The following is a 24,241-nucleotide window of genomic DNA, read 5'->3' on the forward strand; positions in this document are numbered from 1 at the left end:
CATGGGTGGCTCAGTGAGGCAGGCTCCATCCCCTGGGTGACTCAGCTATCACTGGATTGTTTGCTTCCAATAGAAAGAGCTTGGATGATTATATTGTATATTAGTTTCCTAAGGCTGCCATAAGAAGTTATCACAAACTGGATGGCTTAAAACAACAGAAATTTACGCACTCACAATTGGAACCCAGAGCTCTGAAATCAAGGTGTTGGCAGGGCTGGTTCTTTCTTGAAAACACTGAGGGAGAATCTGTTCCGCAGCTCTCTCCTTGCTTCTGTGACTTCTGGCAATCCTTAGGGTTCCGTGGCTTCTAGATGTATAACTCTGTCTTCACATAGCCTTCTTCTTTGTATCTCTGTGTGTCTTTCCCTTTCTGTCTCCTGTGAGGATACCAGACATTGGATTTAGGGCCCACCCTAAAACCCAAACCAAATCTACTGCTGTTGAGTCGATTCCGACTCATAGCGACCTTATAGGACAGAGTAGAACTGCCCTGTAGAGTTTCCAAGGAGTGCCTGGTGGATCTGAACTGCTGACCTCTTGGTTAGCAGCTGTAGCACTTAACCACTATGCTATCAGGGTTTCCACCCTAAAACCTGGATGAGTTCATCTTGAGATCCTTAACTTAATTACATTTGCGAAATCCTTTTGTCGAAACAAGGTCACCTTCACAGATTCCGGGGGTCAGAACGTGAACATATCTTTTTTTTCTACCCAACTCAGTACACATAGTTTGTTTTATTGTCAGGACTAGATGTGGTACGCACTTCCATACACATTCCATTGGCCAGAATCAATCACATGGCACAGCTCTAACTGCAAGGCATTCTGGGAAACAGTCTTTCTGTTTGCCCAGAGAAGGAAGTGGAATTGTCAAGCACCCAGCCAGTCTCCCACATAATGACTAATTCTCGCAGAGCATGTACTCTGTGCCAGGTATTCTGCTAAGGACTTTGCAAGGGTTATGTCATTTTAATTCTCACAAGAAACCTCTGAGGTACATAACCAACCAAAATCAGTTGCCATTGAATCCATTCTGACTCATGGCAACCCATGTGTGTCAGTGTAGAACTGTGTTCCATAGGGTTTTCAATGGCTGGTTTTTATGAAGTAGACGACCAGGCCTTTCTTCTGAGGTGGCTCCGGGTGGACTTGAACCTCTAACCTTGTGGTTAGCAGCTAAGCATGTTATCCGTTGGCACCACCTGGGGAATCCCTGAAGTAGAGACTCCTTAAGGTGGATGCTCTTAGTATATCCAGTTTTCAGATGAGTGACCTGAGACACAGAGTGGTTGGATGACTTTACCAAGGATGTTTGTGCATAGTGGAACCACTGTGTTCATCTGAGCGCCTGTTTTTGGAACTTCTGCCTTTCGTCTCTGTACCATGCTGTCTCTGTGACACTTGTCCTTGAGGGACACCATTGCAACCGTTCCCCACAGGTTCTCAAGCATTTTCTCAGGCCTTCCTTTACTCATCACTATAGGGTGACCTGAGTATGTTGTTGTTAGCTATTGTCTAGTTGGTCCCCAATTCATGGCAACCCCATGTACAACTGGATTGGATGATTGTGATCCATAGCGCTTTCATTGGCTGATATTTCAAAAGTAGACCCCCAGGCCTTTGTTTCTAGTCTGTCTTAGTCTGGAAGCTCTGCCAAAACTGGTTAAGCACCTGTCATGGACTGAATTATGTCCCTCCCAAAATGTGTATCAACTTGGTTAGGCCATGATTCCCAGTATTGTGTGGTTGTTCTCCATTTTGTGATATTGTAATTTTTTGTTGAGAGGATTAGGGTGGGATTGTAACACTACCCTTACTCAGGTCACCTTCCTGATCCAAGGTAAAGGGAATTTCCTTTTTTTTTCTCTCAAAAGATGAAAGGGAAGCAAGCGGAGAGTTGGAGACCTCATACCACCAAGAAAGCAGCACCGGGAGCAGAGAGTATCCTTTGGACCTGGGGTCCCTGGGCCTGAGAAATTCCTCAACCAGGGGAAGACTGAGGACAAGGACAGTCCTCCAGAGCCCACAGAGAGAAAGAGAGCCTTCCCTTGGAGCCGACACCCTGAATTTGGACTTGTAACCTACTAGACTGTGAGAGAATAAATTTCTCTTTGTTAAAGCCATCCACTTGGGATATTTCTGTTATAGGAGCACTAGATAACCAAGATAGCACCGTAACAACACACAAGTCTCCACTGACAGATGAGTGATGGCTACACATGAGGTATATTGGCTGGGAATCGAACCCAGGTCTCCCACATAGAAGGCGAGAGTTCTATTACTGAGCTACCACTTCCCCCTGACCTGGGTGTAGCAAAGTGCTTATCTAGTGCTACCTTTCCTCTGGAATGCTTTTTTCTTCCTTCCTGGAAAGTGTCTTAATTTCCTTCTCTTCGCAATGAGTTGTTCAAGGACACATTAATGACCAGAGGAACAGCCAAAGCGCTTATCTTCTGGTTCGGTTACTGGATGACTCTGATTGACAGGGAGGATTGACAATGCAGATGACTCAAGTTGATTGAAGGATGGTTGACAAGTTCATTCACCACAGAAGAGAAGCTGGGTAGGTGGAGAGTTGGTGAGTGTAATTCAAGCACAATTATTGACTTTGGAGTGAGAGGCTTCTGCAAATTTATGTCTATTTTGGCTGTTTATGGAACTGCATTTCAGCAACTCTAGTGTAATCTACATCAAGCTGCAAAACATCAATTGGAAACTCATTTGAATTGGATCCAAATGACCTTGTCTAAAGAGAGCAACACAGCATATTTGTAAGCAAGAAGGACTTGGATCCATGGCATGGGGGGAGGAGGGGGCTTGGTTTGCTTTCTCTCTCACTGTTGCCCCTTCTGTTCTGGAAAATTTTCTGCTGGCTTGCAGAAGACCAAAGGGGGAAAAACGAGCTTGTGTAATCTTGTACTTCGTTACTGGTTATTGGTCCAGATCTGTCTTATACATCACCAACCATCCACCAAAACATAAGTAATTTTTGAAAGAAATAAAGTCCAGGAAAGGAGTGAGAATGGACAAAGGGTAAAAAGAGGAAAGAAAGGGAGAGAGGCAGGAAGGGAGGAGAGTAAAAAAAGAACAAAGAAAGTAAAGAAGAAAGAAAATCATCTCCTTCCAAGCAGGAGACCTGGGTTCAATTCCCAGCCAATGTACATCAAGTGTAGTCACCACCTGTCTGTCAGTAGAGTCTTGCATGTTGCTATGATCCTGAACAGGTTTCAGCAGAACTTCCAGACTAAGACAGACTAGGAAGAAAGGCCTGGTGATCTATTTAAAAAAAATCAGCCACAATGGCAGAGCTGGTTAGTAGTTCACCCTGTCTTGGGAACATAGCCAGTAGGTACTCCCCAGTCTCTCTCACAGCTAGTTGTGGCCCTGTGACTGAGTCCCACCCAATGGAATGTGGGCAGAAACAATGAGAGCCACTTTTAAGCCCGGTACATTAAAACACACAAACAAAAAAAACTTGCTTGATGTAATCCTCCGTTCTTTTTCCCCCTTCGAGACAGGAAGGAGATGATCACTAGGTTGACTTTGGAACTGATTTAAGAGAGCAGAGCCCCAAGATGGAAGGGACCTGGGTCCCCGATGATCATGTGGAAGCTTGCCTGACATTCAGGATACCTCTTTTGGACTTAACATGGGTAATATACAAAGTCTATTATGTGACTCTCCTGAGATTTGGGGTTTATATTTTATAGCAGTTAACACCATCCTAATCAATACATTTATGAATGAAAGATGAGGAATTCATATTTTATCAACAGGAAGTGGGCAGCCAGGGAGTCTACATCTTCCATCGCATCAGCTAACAGGTCTGAGACGAGCCCTGTTGTCAGCTCAAGTCCCGTGGATGAAATAAAGGGAATCTCCATGGGTTCCTCTTTGTGGAATCCCAAACAACTTCTTAGTTATGCTGCCATCCTTTGGAGAGGGGAAGCATCCTTGGATGATGCTCATCAGTTTACAAACCCATTATTTCACAACAGAGGTTGAGCACCTATTATTTGCAAGTCCCTGCACTCCACCAGGCTGAAAGTTTTAAGTTAAATAAGACGGAGTATTTTCTCTTTAATATGGTTCAGCCTAATAGGGAAGAAAAGTCAAGGGCAGCCTAATAGGGAAGGAAAGTCAAGGTCACACCAAAGTTCATTGCCAGGCAGGGTATAAACCTCGCAGAAAAGAGGAACAGACACTGTCATGGATTGAATTATGTCCCCCCAAAAACGTGCATATTGACTTCATTAGGCCATGATTCCCAGTATTCTATGGTGTCCTCCATGTTGTGATTGTAAGTTTATGTTAAGAGGATTAGGGTGGGATTGTAACACCCTTACCAGGTCACATCCCTGATCCAATATAAAGGGAGTTTCCCTGGGGTGTGGCCTGCACCTCTTTTTATCTCTCAAGAGATAAAAGGAAACGGAAGCAAGCAGAGAGATGGGAACCTCATACCACCAAGAAAGCAGTGCCGGGAGCAGAGCGCGTCCTTTGGACCTGAGGCTCCTGCACTGAGATGTTCCCAGACCAAGGGAAGACTGATGACAAGGACCTTCCGCCAGAGCCAACAGAGAGGGAAAGCCTTTCCCTGGTGTTGGTGCCTGAATTTGGACTTCTAGCCTACTGGACTGTGAGAGAATAAGCTTCTTTGTTAAAGACATCCACTTGTGATGTTTCTGTTATAGCAGCACTAGACGACCAAGGCAGACACCATGTGTGGGTGGGAGACTCACCTGCAGGACGCACACCTTTAGGGCTGGCAGTGTTGAGACACACCTGTGTAGGCACCCCTCTAGGTTCTCTCACTTTGATCTTGTTTTACTCTGACAAAAATCCTGTAAGTTGGGCTTCATGGTCATTTTCATTTTGCTGATATATGTAAAACCACTCAAAGCTATTGGCTGTGTTCTAGACTTGGGGGTTCTCAGACCGTCTATGCTTTTGAGTAAGGTTTCTTTGGCTAATTTTGGGGCATAGATTGCTACGCCTTTCTTCCTACTCTTAGTCTGGAAGCTCTGCTGAAACCTGTCCATCCTGGGGGATCCTGATGATATTTGAAATACTTGTAGCATAGCTTCCAGCATCACAGCAACATGCAAGCCACAACAGTACGTCAACACTAACAGATATAAGATCGCTATGAATTGGAGCCAACTCAACAGCACCTAACAACAACACCAAGCTTTTGATGTCCTTTGATGCCAAGTCTTAAAGCATTGTGTCCACGTAACGATTCGGACTCTGTTTTTCTATTCATGTTTATCACGAGTCCTGCAGACTTTCAGTTAATCTTGAAGAACAGACCAGGGTATTGAAAGATAAGTACATTCATCTGTGAAAGGCAGGGTTTCCAAGAAAATGCTATAGCATTTGCATGTTTATGTCCCCTGTCTCTTTAATACTTGGGCAGTAACAGCTATCGCCTTGATAACTGCCCTTCACTATTCTAACTCTACTCTATTGATGAAATTATTTAGAATAAAGCACATGGGACATTTTGTTTGAGAAATAAAATTAGATTTTCAAAACCAAATGCTCTAATCATAACGTTAGATTTCACTCCTCCGCACACACACACCCTCACTGCCTCTACTCATGCCCTCTGCGTGTCTACAACCTTCATCATTTGCTGACCTTGCTCATCATCCATGCTCTGAACTATGGCCCTGAGCTCCTCATTCATTCCTTCCAACCACCTCCATTTGAGCTTCACTTCCTTTTCAGCCTCTGCCCCTAGCTTAGCCATTTTATCAGGGCACGCATTTTACATCCCCCTTGATGCATTCCCTTCATTGTTTTTAGTTCAAATTTGCTTCTTAAAAATGTTGTATGACTCTGTAAGGCTTAGGACAACAGGGCTGTCCCCTACCATTCCCACCCTGATGACCTCTTTTCAAAGGAAGGCGTCTTTCAACTTTTTCAGCTGTTTCCTCCAGCCTTGACATTTACATATCTAGAACATACGTTTATGTAACTTTTTCTTGATTTTTCAGTTTCAGATATTCTGTGTTGACCTCCTAAGTGGAGGATTTATCTCCTGATTTTCCCTTTCTCCTATCCTTCCCAATATAAGTTATGTTTCAATCAGCTCGGGTGTTTTCATACTATGTTATGTTAATATTTTCCCTCGTGTTCATAATTGTCTAATTTTTTTCCTTTGCTTAGTTTTTATATACAGGCAGTGACTGGATTTCCAACAAGATCTGTTCATTCCTAGGTGTATCTTTAAGTCAAATATGTAGGTAAGTGGGAACAGGTGCATATGGTTCTTATGTAGCGTTAAGTTGGTGCAAGAAGGAGCCCTGATGGGCACTGGTTAAGAGCTTGGCTGCTAACCAAAAGCTGGCAGTTTGAATTTACCAGCTGCTCCTTGGAAACTCTACGGAGCGCTGACACACATGGGGTTGCTATGAGTCGGAATGGACTCTACAGCCATGAGTCTGGGGTTTTGGTTAGTAAAGGAGAAGGCTCAAAGCCTTTTCAATGGTTCGAAAGCTGTATGTGCACCAAGTGAAGGTGATTGTCATGAAGAATTTGTTTCGAGTGGGGGCTGGTCCAGTCATTCCAAAGTAAGGGCAAATTTACATAACGTTAAAGGACAAGTACCAGTCGTCCTTAAGTCTCATATTCATACCCTGGGGACTTCCTGTACTTGCTGCTGTCGTTCGCTGCTGTTGAGGTGGCCCCAGCTCATGGTGACCCTATGCACAATGGACAGAGATGCTGTCTGGTTCTGCCTCATGCCCATGATTGGTTTCAGATTGAACCATTGTGATCTATAGGGTTTTCACTGGCTGACTTTCAGAAGTAGATTGCCAGGCCTTTCTTCCTAGCTCATTTTAGTTTAGAAGGTTGGCTGAAACCTGTGGTGCCTGAGCATGAGTTGCTTTGGCCGAAAATCAGACCTGGGTCTCTCACATGGAAGGTGAGAATGCTACCATTGAACCACCAATGCCGCCTTTATGTACTTAAGAAAAAAGCCCAAAACCAAACCCATTTCCTCTGAGTCAACTCCAACTCCTAATGACCCTATAAGACACAGTAGAACTGCCCCATAGGGTTTCCAAGTTTATAAAGCTTTGCGGAAGCAGACTGCCACATCTTCCTCCCATAGGCCTTCTGGTGGGCTCAAACTACCAAACTTTTGGTGAGCAGTAGAGAACTTAACCACTGCACCACCAGGGCTCCTTTTTTTTTTTGTACTTACCACTATTTTAATCCCAAACTTTGAACCAGAAGTGTATTTCTCCTCAATATATTCAAATACATCAGGTAAAACGTAGCCTCTTTCATTTTTTTCCTGAGACATCCTGCTCTCCTGCTGTTCCAGTAGGCCTTCCACACAGCTTTCATTGTGAGATGTCTATTCATTATCCCTCCAGTAGTCACTGAACCTTTTTCCTGTGCTGGAGTTCTTGTCTTCTGGTTCTCATGTGTTTCTCGTTCTGTGTTAACTCCCTCATGTGGATAGAATATATCTTTGGATTGCTACTGAGAAAGGGTACCTGGGAGGTATAATTTTTGAGACCTAGCATTTTTTAAAATAATGCTTGTCTTTTTATCCTTATAATTCACTGTTAGTTTGGCTGGATATAAAATTTTAGGTTGTGAATAATTATTTTCAGATTTCTTATGCCCTTTTTTCCCCTAGCTTCACTGATGTATAATTTACAGATAATAAAATTAACTCTTCGAAAATATACACTTTGATGATTTTAGTAATTACATGCCATTATATAACCACCATGTTGTTGTTGTTGTTGTTGTTGTTGTGTGCCATTGAGTTGTTTCCAACTCATAGCAACTTCATGTGACAGAGTAGAACTGACCCATAGAGTTTCCTAGAGTGGGCTTCCTCCAGTCTCAGCCAGACCATTATGTCTGGTCTTTTTATGTGAATTTGAGTTCTGCACCCCACTTTTCTGCTTCATTAGGGACTCTGTGTTGTATTCCCTCTCAGGATGTTCATTGGTAGTAGCTAGGCACCATCTAGTTCTTCTGGTCTCAGGCTGATGGAGTCTCTGGTTTATGTGGCCCTTTTGTCTCTTGGGCTAATATTTTCCTTGTGTCTTTGGTGTTCTTCATTCTCAGTTGCTCCAAGTGGATTGGGACCAATTGATGCATCATAGATGGTTGCCCGCAAGCTTTTAAGACCCCAGATGCCACTAACCAAAGTAGGATGCAGAACGTTTTCTTAATAAACTTGGTTATGCCAATTGACCTAGATGTCCCCCAGAACCATGGTCCCCAGACCCCAGCCCCACTTAGTCCGTCCCTCGAAGTGTTTGGTTATGTTCAGAAAACTTCTTAGCTTTTGGTTTAGTCCAGTTGTTCTGACTTCCCTGTATTGTGTGTTGTCCTTCCCTTTATCTAAGATGATTTTTGTCTGCTATCTAGTTAGTGAATTTCCCTCTCCCTCCCTCCCCACCCTTGTAACCATCAAAGAATGTTTCCCTCTGTGTTTAAACCTTCTCTTGCATTCTTATAATAGTGGTCTCATACAATATTTGTCCTTTCGTGACTGATGAATTTCACTCAGCATAATGCCTTCCAGATTCATCCATGTTATGTTTTGCAGATTCATCATTGTTCTTTACTGTTGCATAGTATTCCATTGTGTGAATATACCATAATTTGTTTATCCATTCATCTGTGGATGGGCACCTAGGTTGTTTCCATCTTTTTGCTATTGTGAATAGTGTTGCAATTAACACGGGCGTGCATATATCTATTTATGTGACGGTTCTTATTTCTCTAGAATATATTCCAAGGAGTGGGCTTGCTCGATCGTATGGTAGTTCTATTTTTAAGTTTTTGAGGAAGTGCCAATTCTATTTCCAAAGTGGTTGTACCATTTTACATTCCTACCAGCAGCGCGTATTTAAGTGTTCCAGTCTCTCTCCAGAACCTCTCCAACATTTATTAGTTTGTGTTTTTTGGATTAGTGCTAGCCCTGTTGGGGTGAGATGGTATCTCATTGTAGTTTTGGTTTGCATTTCTCTAATGGCTGATGATCCTATGCATTTCCTCATGTATCTGTTAGCAGCCTAAATGCCTTCTTTGGTGAAGTGTCTGTTCATATCCTTTGCCAATTTTTTAATTGGGTTATTTGTCTTTTTGTTGTTAAGGTTTTGCAGTATCTTGTAGATTTTAGAGATTAGACCCTAATTGTGTATCTTATAGCCAATTTTTTCCCCCAGTCTTTAGGTGATCTTTTTATTCTTTTGGTGAAGTCTTTTGATGAGCGTGTTTGATTTTTAGGAGCTCCCAGTTATCTAGTTTCTCTTCTGGTGTTTGTGCATTGTTAGTTATAGTCTGTGTTCTGTTTATTCCATGTATTAGGGCTCCTAGCATTGTCTTTACTTTTTCTCCCATGATCTTTATCATTTTAGATTTTATATGTAGGTCTTTGATCCATTTTGAGTTAGTGTTTGTACATGGTATGAGATATGGGTCTTGTTTCTTTTTTTGCACAAGGATATCCGGTTATGCTAGCACCATTTTTTTAAAGAGACTGTCTTTTTCTCATTTAACAGACTTTGGGCCTTTGTCAAATATCAGATGCTCAAAGGTGGATGAATTTACATCTGGATTCTCAATTCTGTTCCGTTGGTCTATATGTCTATTGTTGTACCAGTACCAGGCTGTTTTGACTACCATGGCGGTATACATACTTTTAGTTTTTAACATACACTATTTTTTGTTTCCTAAATGTAATTGTTTTGAATCACACTTTATTCTTGTTTTATAAAGACAGTGTCTACCCATATCTATCAGAATATTAGTTATAGTTTTTCTTCCCAGTGATTTATTATTCTTCCTATGTGGTCTGTTCCCTTTTTTCTCTTTGTTTGTTTTATAATTTCTCTTTCCATTCATGCTAGATCAGTCGTTCTCAACTGGGGGGTAATTTTATCCTCAGGGGATGTTTGCCAGTGTCTGGAGTTAATTTTGGTTGCCACAACTGGGATGTGGTTCTACTGGCATCTAGTGGGTAGAGGTCTGGTATGTTGCTAAGCATTTTGCAACACGCAAGATAGCTCCCACAACAAATTATTGTCCAGCCCAAAATGTCTATAGTGCCGTGGTTGAGAAACACTGCACTAGGTGCTTTTGTTAAATGCCTGCTGATCCTTGGCTGTCAATTCATACTTGAAGGGCAGTGCCTTAAAAAAGTGTCTGTACAGAAAGGGCCACACGAACCGGAGACTTACATCATCCTGAGACCAGAAGAACTAGATGGTGCCCGGCCACAACCGATGACTGCCTTGACAGGGAGCACAACAGAGAACCCCTGAGGGAGCAGGAGATCAATGGGATGCAGACCCCAAATTCTCATAAAAAGATCAGACTTAATGGTCTGACTGAGACTAGAGGAATCCCGGCGGTCATGGTCCCCAAACCTTCTGTTGGCCCAGGACAGGAACCATTCCCGAAGACAACTCATCAGACATGGAAGGGACTGGACAAGGGGTAGGAGAGAGATGCTGATGAAGAGTGAGGTACTTGTATCAGGTGGACACTTGAGACTGTGTTGGCATCTCCTGTCTGGAGGGGAGATAGGAGGGTAGAGAGGGTTAGAAACTGGCAAAATTGTCATGAAAGGAGAGACTGGAAGGGCTGACTCATTAGGGGGAGAATGAGTGGGAGTATGGAGAAAGGTGTATATAAGCTTATATGTGACAGACTGACTAGATTTGTAAAGGTTCACTTAAAGCTCAATAAAAATTATTAAAAAAAAAGTGTCTGTGTATAGAACTTATTAACTGGTGGCTTCAACACAGAGATATTTGGCTAGATCTTTTCATTGCTATGTGCAGGTCATTTTGATGGAGCCAAAAAGAAATCCTCAAACTCCCCCTAGTGTGAATGTGGTGTTGTTTTTGTTAGTTGCCATAGAGTTCACTCTAACTCATGATGACCATACTTGCAACAGAATGAAATGTTGCCTGGTCCTGCACCATCCTCACAATCATTGCTATGTTTGAGCTCATGGTTGCAGCCATTGTGTAAATCCATCCCATTGAGTGTCGTCCTCTTTTCTGCTGACCCTCTATTTTACCAACTGTGACGTCCTCTCCAGCAATTGGTCCCTCCTCATGACATATCCAAAGAAAGTGGGCCGAAGGCTCACCATCCTCGCTTCTAAGGAAAACTTTAGCTCTTCTTCATCCAAGACTAATAGTGTGAGTGTGTAAACCCATTGCCTTCGAATCCATGCCGATTCATAGTGACCCTATAGGACAGAAAAACCATCAGGTTTCCAAGGCTGTAGTAGTTATAGAAGCAGACTGCCACATCTTTCTCTCAAGGAGTGGCTGGTGGGTCTGAATCACCAACTTTTTGGTTTGCATCCAAGTGCTGTTTTTCTCTGGATCACAATCCTTCTTGCCTTTTCAGGAAAGGGAATCCACAATGATTTCACACCTTTTCTTAAAGCTTCAGTCTCTTTCTCATCATAGCCTCCTTTCTTCCTGCATAAAAATATGCAGTAGGCCTAATCTACTCTATCTTTAAAAAACAAAACACCCTAATCCCAAGAAAAATGGGATTGTTGGTAGCCCTAACCGTTGCTCTTCAAGGATGGGAATATTTCTTATTTCTTGTGCCTATCAAAAGCGAGATATTCTGGAAATACATTACCTCCACAGTGACCCTGGTACTTTCTAAGACTTCTATTCTTCCCTTCACGGATGAATTTCTTTAAAAAGTTGACTACTTTAAAAAATATATATACATATTTTGGTAAAATATATATAACAAAACATTTGCCATTTTAACCATTTTTAAGTGTATAATTTAGTGATATTAATTACAGTCATCTTGTTATACAACCATCACCATTATCCATCTCCAATTTTTTTAATCACCTAAATAGAAGCTCAATACGTCAAATCTATTCTTGAAGTGGTCTCTAAATTCAGGTGGGATATACTCAAGGTCATATTTTGGCTCTCGTGGACTTGCTTTGATTTTCTTCAGTTTCAGCTTGAACTTGCACATGAGCAATTGATGGTCTGTTCCACAGTCGGCCCCTGGTCTTGTTCTGACTGATAATAATGAGGTTTTCCATCGTCTCTTTCCACAGATGTAGTCAATTTGATTTCTGTGTGTTCCATCTGGAGAGGTCCATGTGTATAGTCACTGTTTATGTTGGTGAAAAAAGGTATTTGCAATGAAGAAGTTGTTGGTCTTGCAAAATTCTATCATTCGATCTCCAGCATTGTTTCTATCACCAAGGCCATATTTTCCAACTATCGATCCGTCTTCTTTGTTTCCAACTTTTGCATTCCAGTCACCAGTAATTATCAATGCATCCTGATTGCATGTTCGATCAATTTCAGACTGCAGCAGCTGATAAAAATCTTCAATTTCTTCATCTTTGGCCTTAATGTTCGGTGTGTAAATTTGAATAATAGTCATATTAACTGGTCTTCCTTGTAGGTGTATGGATATTATCCTATCACTGACAGCATTGTACTTCACGATAGATCTTGAAATGTTCTTTTTGACAATGAATGCAGCACCATTCCTCTTCAAGTTGTCATTCCCGGCATAGTAGACTATATGATTGTCCGATTGAGAATGGCCATTACCAGTCCATTTCAGTTTGCTAATGCCTAGGATATCGATGTTTATGCATTCCATTTCATTTTTGACGATTTCCAATTTTCCTAGATTCATACTTCTTACATTCCAGGTTCTAATTACTAAAGGAAGTTTTTGGCTGTTTCTTGTCATTTTGAGTCATGCAACGTCAGCAAATGAAGGTTCTGAAAGCTTTACTCCATCCACATCATTAATGTTGACTCTGCTTTGAGGAGGTAGCTCTTTCCCAGTCATCTTTTGAGTGCCTTCCAACCTGGGGGTGGGCTCAACTTCTGGCACTATATCAGACAGTGTTCTGCCGCTATTCATAAGGTTTTCACTGGTTAATTATTTTCAGAAGTAGCCTGCCAGGTCCTTCTTCCTAGTCTGTCTTAGTCTGGAAGCTCAGCTGAAACCTGTCCTCCATGGGTGACCCTGCTGTTATATGAATACTTGTGGCATAGCTCCCAGCATCACAACAATACGCAAGCCCGCACAGTACGACGAACTGACAGACATGAAGACATACATGAAGAAAGCGAGAGGTCATTGAAAAGAAAGAAAAGACCACAATGGATGTCAGAGGAGACTCTGAAACTTGCTCATGAACATCGAGCAGCTAAAGCAAAGGAAGAAATGATGAAGTAAAAGTACTGAACAGAAAATGTCAAAGGGTGGCTCAAGAAGACAAAGTAAAGTATTATAATGACAAGTGCAAAGAGCTGGAGATAGGAAACCACAAGGGAAGAACACGCTCGGCATTTCTCAAGCTGAAAGAACTGAAGAAAAAATTCAAGCCTCGAGTTGCAGTAGTGAAGGATTCCATGGAGAAAATATTAAATGGCACAGGAAGCATCAAAAGAAGATGGAAGGAACACACAGAGTCATTATACCAAAAAGTATTAGTCGACGTTCAACCATTTCAAGAGGTGACATATGATCAGGAACCGATGGTACTGAAGGAAGAAGTCCAAGCTGCTCTGAAGGCACTGGTGAAAAACAAGGCTCCAGGAATTGATGGAATATCAATTGAGATGTTTCAGCAAACAGAGGCAGAGCTGGAGGTGCTCACTCATCTATGCCAAGAAATATGGAAGACAGCTTCCTGGCCAACTGACTGGAGGAGATCCATATTTATGCCTATTCCCAAGAAAGGTGATCCAACTGAATGTGGAAATTACAGAACAATATTAATATCACACGTAAGCAAAATTTTGCTGAGGATCATTGAAAAAACGGCTTTAGCAGTATATTGACAGGAAACTGCCCAAAATTCAGGATGGTTTCAGAGGAGGACGTGGAACCAGGGATATCATTATTGATGTCAGATGGATCCTGGCTGAAAGCAGAGAATACCAGAAGGATGTTTACCTGTGTTTTATTGACTATGCAAAGGCATTCGGCTGTGGATCATAACAAACTATGGATAACACTGCAAAGAATGGGAATTCCAGAACACTTAATCATGCCCGTGAGGAACCTTTACATAGCTCAATAGGCAGTTGTTCAGACAGAACAAGGGGATAGTGAGTGGCTTAAAGTCAGGAAAGGTGTGGGTCAGGGTTGCATCCTTTCACCATACCTATTCAATCTGTATGCTGAACAAATAATCCGAGAAGCTGGACTACATGAAGAAGAACGGGACATCGGGATTGGAGGAAGACTCATTAACAACCTGAGTTATGCAGATGACACAACCTTGCTTGCTGAAAGTGTAAAAGACTTGAAGCACTTACTAATGAAGATAAAAGACCACAGCCTTCCGTATGGAGTGCACCTCAACATAAAGAAAACAAAAATCTTCACAACTGAACCTATAAGCAACATCATGATAAATGGAGAAAAGATTGAAGCTGTCAAGGATTTCATTTCACTTGGATCCATAATCAACAGCCATGGAAGCAGCAGTCAAGAAATCAAATGATGCATTGCACTGGGCAAATCTGCTGCAAAGGACCTCTTTAAAGTGTTAAAAAGCAAAGATGTTACCCTGAAGTCTAAGGTGCGCCTGACCCAAGCCATGGTATTTTCAATCACATCACATGCTTGTGAAAGCTGGACAATGAATAAGGAAGACTGAAGAAGAATCGATGTCCTTGAATTGTGGTGTTGGCAAAGAATATTGAACATACCACGGACTGCCAAGAGAATGAACAAATCTGTCTTGGAAGAAGTACAACCAGAATGCTTCTTAGAAGCTAGGATGGCGAGACCGCATCTTACATACTTTGGACACGTTGTCAGGAAGTATCAGTCCCTGGAGAAGGACACCATGCTTGTCAAAGTATAGGCTCAGCAGAAAAGAGGAAGACCTTCAATGAAGTGGGTTGACACAGTAGCTGTAACAATGAGCTCAAGCATAACAATGATTGTAAGGATGGCGCAGGACCAGGCAGTGTTTTGTTCTGTTGTGCGTAGGGTCACCATGAGTCAGAACCGACTCGGCGGCACCTAACAACAACAACAAATGGAAACTCTGTACCCTTTAAACAATAACTCCCCATATTCTCCTCCTTTCAGTCCCTGGTAACCACTGATAAACCTTGGTCTCTGTGCATAGCCGATTCTCGGTATTTCATATAAGTGGGACCATACACTATCTGCCCTTTGTCTACATTTCTTGAAAGTGCTTACCCACCAGGCATTTGCAGACTGGCCCCACTTCCCAATTCTATACTTCCAAATGCCACTGATGATCACTGGCCTTAGTTACCTAAAGCTGTTGTAACTGAAATACCACAAGTGGATGGCTTTAAAGAACAGAAATTTATTTTCTCACAGTTGAAGAGGCTAGAAATCTGGAATGGGAGGGGTCCTTCTACACCTATTTCAGCTTCTAGTAGCTCCTGGTAATCCTCGGAGTTTCTGGGCTTATAGATTCATCTGCTTCATCATCATCAAATAGCATCTGTCTTCCCCCATTTTTGTTCTACTGTCTAGTGGCCATGCCCCTCTTTACATAACTCAGAAGGAATTAGGTTTAGGAAGTACCCTATACTGATATGACCTCATAACATAACAAAGAAAACCTTATTTACCTATCCAGAGGTATAAGAGTCAGGAGTCCAATACACATTTTCTTGAGGACACAATTCAGTCCATAAAAATCATCCTGGATTGTACTTTCTTAGCAGTAACTCTTTGCTTCTCTATTCTCTTGACACTCCTGTTCTCTGCTGATTTCTTGCTTCCCCTTATTGGGTCCTCCTCTTGCTCCCACACAGTAATAAATGGGGGAATTGCCTCAGACTTTACATTCAGCCTTCATTTCCTCTCTCCTGGGTCATCTTATCTGTGCCATGGCTTCTATAAAGCGGGCTCTCAGATCACCATCATCAGCTTCCTGGTTTTAAATGCTGTAGTTACCAGTTGCCACAGAGCTGTCCCCGAGTCATGATGACCCCGTGTGTGCTGGAGTAGAACTGTACTCCAAAGGTTTTCAGTGGCTGGCTGATATTTTGGGAAGTAGATCATCAGGGCATTCTTCTGAGGCATCTCTAGGTGAACTTGAACCCCCAATCTTTTGGTTAGCAGCCAAGCTTAGGCTCCATTTAAGACACACTTGGGGGAAAGAACCCAATGATTTTAGACTGTGTGGAGAGAAACAAGATGGAAGCCAGAATATTTCTGCAATGGTGAGATTTATACAGACAAAGGACAACATCCTACCAATCTGATACAGTTTCTTGGCCTCACACTACCATATGTGGGAAATAGCTTCTTTCTGCCCTTCTTCCACATTAAATGCTCACTCACTCTGTCTTAATTTGGGACCTCTTTTACACCTAAGCTATTCATATACTTGAGTTTTCCAAATTACCCTGAAATTACTTTTTGTAGCCCATGAGTATATAGACCAAAGAAATACGGTCTTTCATTCTTTGTAAGTTCAACATAAAAGCATAGTGCTGTTGATTTCTGTGACTTAGAGCACAAAGGAACGTGGCACGCCTCTCCTGAAACCCACACCTCCTCCAGCTCACCTGCTCATTAGCTGCCCCTAGATCAAGCCCTGCAGCTTAGGTTCTTGGCCCTGACTCTCGTTGTAATTGCCTGGGGAGCTTGTAAAAAATACCACTGTTTGGGCACCACCCCAGACCAATTACGTTGCCCAGGCATCAGCAATTTTACAAAGCTTTTCATGTGAGGCCAATATGCTGCCAGAATTAAGAACAATAACTCCAGTTGGATTTTTTTTTTTTTTTTTCCTATTCTTTTATTCTGTTTAGGTCAAGATCCAAAATTACTTCACTGGTTCTCATGCTTTATTGTATATTAAAATCACTTGAAGCACTAGTTAAAACACAGATTTCTGGACCTCAACCATAGAGTTTCTCCTTCCATAGGTCTGGAGTAGAAGTCCTGGGTGGTGCAAAGAGTTAACGTACTCGGTTGCTAACTGAAAGGTTGGAGGTTTGAGTCTACCCAGAGATGCCTTGGAAGAAAAACCCAGTGCTCTACTTCTGAAACTCAGCCATTAAAAACTCTATGGAGTGCAGTTCTACTCTGACACACATGGGGTCACCATGAATTGAAATTGACTTGATGGCAACTGGAAAAGGTCTGTGGAGGCACTGAAGAATTTGTGTTTCTAACAAGTTCCCTCATGATGCTGCTGGTCTGGAGATCACGCTTTGAGAACCAATGCCTTACTCTGCTGAAGGGTATTAGTCTTCTAGAAATGTTTTCCAGGGTTAGGGGGACAAACTAGTCTCCATGTCCACCCTGAAAGTCCCAAGTTTCAGGAAGCCCCACAGTCCCAGGAAAACTGGGATGGTTTCTCACTGTAGCGGATTAAATGGTGGTCCCCAAAAAGGTATATTCATGCCTTAATCCTTGGAAACTGGGGGTGTTACCAAATTTGGAAAAAGGGTCTTTGTAGATGTAATTAGATTAAGGACCTTGAGGTAAGGAGATCATTCCAGACTATCCAGTGGGTCCTAAATCCAATGACAAGTCCTCCTAAGAGTGAGGCAGAGGGAGATGTCACGGACAGAAAAGGAGATAATCCGAACACAGAGGAAGAGATTGGAGTGATAGAGCAGTAAGTCAAGGATTGCTGGCAGCCACCAGAAAATGGAAAAGGCAAGAAAGAGACTTTCCCTAGAGCCCCCAGAGTATCGCAGCCCTGCCAGATTTAGAAATTTTGGCCTCCCATACTAAAACAGGATACATTTCTGTTGTTTTAAGCCACCGAGTTTGGGGTTATTTGTTACAGCAGTTTTAGTACACTAATACGGCTACCCTAACCAATGCTGTTCTAGAGGGTAGGTTGGTGTTCTTTCTCATCTCTTCTGTTCATCAAAAGTGAGATATCCTGAAGATACATTTGCTTCCACAAAGACTAGCTGATTGACTAACGAGTCTACAAAAATGCTTCCCGGAAAGAACAGGCTAGAAACAATGGAGCACAGCTAATCTGATATATTAAAAGTATTAAGGATTACCTACAGTAGGACCATTAAACAGCAAATGATGTAAACAGAAAAATCTGTTAATATTAAACATGCTACTTACTTATGTGGGGTATGGCAGCTCAACGTTGTAGGTGGCTTGTCAAAACTGTTCTGGGGCAGTTGTGTTCTAGGTACAAAAAAGCGACCACAAGGGGAAACCTGGCGATTGTTAGCCCAGAACCCCCAACCACTGGGAAAGTACTTCAATCCTAGAGTTTGGTGGTTGAAGGGCTTTCTGTGTTCTGAGAAGGTGCTGGCTCCTTCAGGGTTAGGGCAGACAGAGGAAGACTCCAGTGAAAGGGCTTTGTTATCCCCATGGCAGACCCAGTCAACTCCAGGGTCTGTGGTCAAAATGCTTGGAAAAGGAAGATCTAGACAGGTATGACATCAACAGATGAACAGATAAATAAAATGTGGTATATACACACAATGAATATTACTCAGCCATAAGGAGAAATGAAGTTGTTCTGATATTTGCTACAACATGGATGAACCTTGAAAATACACTGAGTGAAATAAGCCAGTCACAAAAGGACAAATATTGTATGATCCCACTTATATGAAAATCTAGAATAGGCAAGTGTATAGACACCAACATGTTATCAGAGGGCAGCGGTCTCTGGAGAAGGACGTCATGCTTGGTAAAGTAGAGCGTCAGCAAAAGAGAGGAAGACCCTGAACAAAATGGATTGACACAATGGTTGCAACAATGGATTCAAGCATAAAAACAATTGTGAGGATGGCTCAGGACTGGGCAGTGTTTTGTTCTGTTGAACACAGGGTTGCTATGAATCGGAACAATGGCGCCTAGCAACAACAACAACAATAACATAGAGACCAAAATTTATTAGTGGTTACCAGGGGTGGGCTGGAGGTAGGGAGAAAGAAGGAGTCATTACTTAGAGGACAGTGAGCTTCTGCTAAGGGTGAGAGAAGAATTTGGAAATGAATAATATAATGGTGATGGTTGAACAACATGATGAACGTAATTAACGTCACTGAATAGGTCCACATGAAGAATGTTGAGATGGCAAATGTTTTGTTACAAATATATTTACCACAATTAAAAAAAGGTATGTAGGAAAAGCTGCCAGAAATGGCAGGTTGCCCTGAAACTGTCTTTGAAATCTCTACCTTGGGCTGGCCCCATCCTGGAAAACAATCTGTGGATATATTTGGGAGGGGTCAGTCCCTGGAGGACATCATGCTTGGTAAAGCAGTGGATCAGCAAAAAAAGAGGAAGACCCTCAACGAGATAGATTGTCACAGTAGCTGCAACAATGGGCTAACCATAACAACGATTTTCAGGATGGCGCAGGACGGGGCAGTGTTTCATTCTGTTGAACACAGGGCCGATATGAATCAGAGCTGACTCGACGGCATCTAATAACAACAGCTGTCATATTTTGATTTCTCCATCTCTTCTGGATGTTTCACTGCTTCCTTCTGTAGCCTCTGGTTCCTACCCCCTTGCTGGTATGAACTTACAGACTATTCTCTGAATGTACCACAGTTTGAACTGTCAACTCTCTTGTCCAGGTTGCCCATACTCAGCAGCTGTCCAGCATGTGCTGTGACATAGTATACTTTCTCTTCTGTTTCTTTTAAGTTGTTCATCATTTGTCTCATGTGTACATTTTTCTGCATGCAGAAGTCATATGTAATCTAAAGACAGGAATCAGGACATGTGCTTTTTCTCACTTTCCAAACACCCTGGCCTGTCTTCAGCACATAATAGGATCTTCTTTGGCACAGGCTTATTCACAGTTCCCAGCTGTTATAGATTGAATTGTAATCCCACAAATGATTTGTTGAAGATCTAATCCCTGATACCTGTGAATATGACCCTTTTTAGAAACAGAGTCTTTGAAGATGTTATCAGTTAGGTCAATATGAGGTCACACTGGAGTCTAAAAAACCGTGGGTCCTAATCTTATGTAACTGGTGTTCTTATAAAAGAGAAGAGACTCAGAGACAGAGAGACTATGGCCATGTGAAGATGGCTGTACAAGCCAAGGATTGCCAATGATTCCCAGCCTTCACCAGAAGCTGGAGGAGAACCATGGGGTAGATTCTCCCTTAGAGGCTCAGAAGGAATCAGCATGGTTGATACCCTGATCTCAGACTCCTAGTCTCCAGAACTGTGAGAGAATAAATGCCTGTTCTTATGAGCCACCCAGTTTGTTTTGCTTAGTTTTGGCAGCACTAGGAAACCAATATACCCATCACCTTGTTTTATTATTACTTAATTTAAATGTTAACGAAAACCTTCTGCTTCAACTGAGAATTGAGTGGGGCCTCCTAAGTGGGCCTCAAAAGCCAGCTCAGTGTTCTAAGAAACAAAGAGAGCAAATCAATGCACCAGATCCAGGAAAGATAGTGGGGCAACAGAGCAAAGCTTAGTTCCTGGCACACTTGCATACATCAATAAATATTTGCTGAAGGAATGTAGCCTGAGAGAATTAGCAGTGTCCAGCACCTTGCAATAGAGTTTTTTGTGATATTTTTGAATCACAGAGAGAGCCATTTTGAAGTTCTCATTCTGCAATGGCTGTTCATATTGGATTCACTTATTTTCTGAGGCCACAGAGGAGAAATTGTAAGTTATGCTTCTTGTCATGTCCAGTCCAGGACATGAGCAGCCCAAAGGCCCAAGATATGTTTAACACCTGGCATTTTAGCAAAGATTCATATTGCCTGTTATACTCCAGTGTTTACATTTGAATCACCGACGAGAGAACGAAATCAGTGTTTCCAGAAGAGGCACCCAGGAAGTTGTGCCATGTTGTCTTGTTACTTTGCTTCTTCCTCCTTCACTGCTGGGTATCCTGGCATGAATGGCCCAGAGTGCAATGAGAAGGAATTGTTAAAACTATTAGTTCTAAGGCGGGAATGATGAATATAGCTTGTGAAATGTAAAGATGTAAAATCCAATACTTAGTTTTCCCATTTATCTTTGTGACTAGTGTCTTAGTTTCTTAGTTCTGCTGTAACAGAAGTATCACGAAGGGGTGCGACCTGTAGGGGAAGGCTTTGTCTCTCTGTGGACTTGGGGAAGGTCCTTGTCTCTTTTCAGCTTCTGTTCCTCAGTTCCTTTGTGATCTCCATGTAGCATCTGTCGTACCTCATCTGTACATCCTTCTTCTGTGCCCAATCTCTCTTTTTATATCTCAAAAGTGATTGGCTTAAGTTACATCCTACACTGATAAGGCTTCGTTAACACAACAAAGAAAACCCTATTTCCAAATGGGGTTATATCCATAGTTATACCAAAAACCAAACCCAAACCCGTTCCTATGGATTCGATTCTAACTCATAGAGATTTTGTAGGACAGAGTAGGGCTGCCCAAAGGGTTTCTAAGGAGCAGCCGGTGGATTTGAACGGCCAACCTTTTGGTTAGCAGCCAAATACTTAACCACTATTCCACCAGCGCCCCAGATTCGCAGGTGTAGGGGTCAGGGTTTACAACACATGGTTTTGGTGAATACCATTCCATCCATAACAGCTAGCTGTAGAGAATGATCTTAGAGAAAATGTAAAGTGCTTATTGTTAAGAATGGAAGCAGCCTGTCAAGATGCAACTGGTGAATGTAGTAGGTTCTACAAGTCTTCCTCCTCACAGCCCCAAAAGTAGAATTGTTAGGCAGGTTACAATGCTGTGAGGTCTTTAATTCACAGGTTGACTGTTGAAGCTTTCAATCTGGGAGAGAGAACATAAAAAATGCTGTGCTTGACAAAAGGAAAACCTCATGTTGTAAAGTTATCAATGATTTAGATGAGGGTTTCTTTAGGCCTTATGTACTGATTTTATTGAGACTTTGCAGTGTGGGAAAGACTGAGTGACTGCTTCTGGATATTGTTGAAGTTATGCTGCACAAAGCCTATAAGTTGGAGAAAGGAGTGTTTAAAGAGAAAACAGAACAAATTCGCTCCTATCAAATGGGGGAGATAATGACTTCAGATATGAAAACTCTTATATTAGTCACTTTGGTGCAAAATCAGGAAAACATTTATGTTGGATCCTGATAAGTGGCAGTTTATTACTGAGTCCCAAATCCAAAGTGAATTTCATAATGTGAATTTATTATCCAAACAAACAACCCCAAAACACTGTACCCAAGGGAAGCTTCTTCTTCTTTTTTTAATTTTATTGTGCTTTAGGTGAAAGTTTACAGCACATATTAGTTGTTCATTCAAAAATTTATACACAAATTATTTTGTGACATTAGTTGCAATCCCTGCAATGTGTCAGCATGCGGCCCCCTTCCACACCAGATTCCCTGTGTCCATTCGTCCAGTTTTCTTGTTCCTTCCTGTCTTCTTGTCTTGCCTTTGGGCTGGAGCTGCCCATTTGGTCTTCTATACTTGATTGAACCAAGAAGTACGTTCCTCAACTGTGTTATTGTTTGCTTCATAGGCCTGCCTAATCTTTGGCTGAAGGGTGGACTTCAAGAGTGGCTTCAGTTCTGAGTAAGCAGGGTAGCTGGGGGCCATAGTCTTGGGGGTTCCTCCAGTCTCTGTCAGACCAGAAAGTATGGTCTTTTTTTGAGTGACTTTGAATTTTGTTCTAAACTTTTCTCCCACTTTGTCCGGGCCCTCTATCGTGATCTCTGTCAGAACGGTTGGTGGTGGTAGCTGGGCACCATCTAGTTCTTCTGGGCTTAGGCTGGGAGGGGCTGTGGTTCATGTGCTCTTTTAGTCATTTGGCCTAATCTATTCCTTTTATCTTTGGTTTTCTTCATTCTCCTTTGCTCCAGACCAATAGATGTATCTTAGATGGCTGCTCCCAAGCTTTTAAGACCCCAGCCACTACTCACCAAAGTAGAATATAGAATATTTTATTTTTGAATTATGTTATGCTGATTGACATAGGTATCTCCAGAGACCATGGTCCCCAGTCCTCAGCCCCAGCAGCTCGGTCCCTCAAGGTATTTGGATGTGTCTAGGAAGCTTTTAGGGGCCCTGGTGGTGCAGTGATTAACTGTTTGGCTTCTAACCAAAAGGTCGGCCACTTGGATCCACCAGTTCCTCCTTGGAAGTCCTATGGGGCAGTTCTGCTCTGCCCTATAGGGTTACGATGAGTCAGAATTGACTCCATAGCAATGGGTGTGTGGTGGTGTAGGAAGCTTCTATGACTTTGCCTTGGTCAAGTTGTGCTGACTTCCCCAACATCTTGTGTTGTCTTTCCTTTCACCAAAGTTGACACTTGTCAACTATTTAGTGATTTCCCCTCTCCTCCTTAATCATCATTTCTTTGTCGTTTTTTTTTTTTGTGTGTGTGTGTGTAAATATTTTCTTGGGCTTTTATAATAGTGCTCTCATACAATATCTGGCCTTTTGTGATTGACTTACTGAGCATAATGCCTTCCACATCCATCCATGTTGTGAGATGTTTCTCGGATTCATCATTGTTCTTTATCATCGAGTAGTATTTCATTGTGTGTACATACCATTATTTGTTTATCCATTCATCTCTTGATGGGCACACAGGTTATTTCCATCTTTTTACTATTGTGAATAATGCTGCAATGAGCATGGATGTGTATATGTCTATTCATGTGGCCACTCTTATTTCTCTAGGATATATTCCTAGGACTAGGATTGCTGGATCATATGGTATTTCTATTTCTGGAGGCACCGTATCATTTTCTATAGTGGTTATAACATATCATTTCACTCCCACCAGCAGTGCATAAGAGTTACAATCTCCCTGCAACCTCTCCAACATTTATTATTTTCTTTTCTTTTTTATTGTGCTTTAGGTGAAAGTTTACAGCTCAAGTTAATTTCTTATTAAAAAGTGGAATGTTTCATGAATTTGGGTGTCATCCTTGTGCAGGGGCCATGCTAATCTTCTCTGTATTGTTCCAATTCTAGTACATGTGCTGACAAAGTGAGTATTATTTTCTGTTGTTTTGATTAGTGCCAGTATTGTTGAGGTGAGATGGTATCTCATTGTAGTTTGGATTTGCATTTCTCTAATGACTAACAGGGAAACCCTGATGGTATAGTGGTTAAGAGTTTGGCTGCTAACGGGTTGTGAACATTTCCTCACGTGTCTGTTAGCCACCCCAATGTCTTCTTTGGGGAAGTGTCCCTATCTTTTGCCCATTTTTTAATTGGATTATTAACTTTATGTTGTTGAGATATTGAAGCATTTTGTAGATTTTGGAGATTAGACCCTTGT

At 42.0% G+C, this 24,241-nt stretch overlaps 1 non-coding gene across 1 annotated transcript; it reads right to left on the reverse strand.

Moving 5' to 3' along the window:
* Nucleotides 1–23,848: 23,848 nt before the first annotated feature.
* Nucleotides 23,849–23,955, reverse strand: LOC126070773 (U6 spliceosomal RNA). The gene has a single exon (XR_007516294.1). It is a non-coding gene; the product is annotated as a U6 spliceosomal RNA (small nuclear RNA).
* Between the last annotated feature and the right edge of the window lie 286 nt (nucleotides 23,956–24,241).

The sequence above is a fragment of the Elephas maximus genome, chromosome 2 (genome assembly GCF_024166365.1).
Source record: "Elephas maximus indicus isolate mEleMax1 chromosome 2, mEleMax1 primary haplotype, whole genome shotgun sequence".
NCBI classification, from domain to species: Eukaryota; Metazoa; Chordata; class Mammalia; order Proboscidea; family Elephantidae; genus Elephas; species Elephas maximus.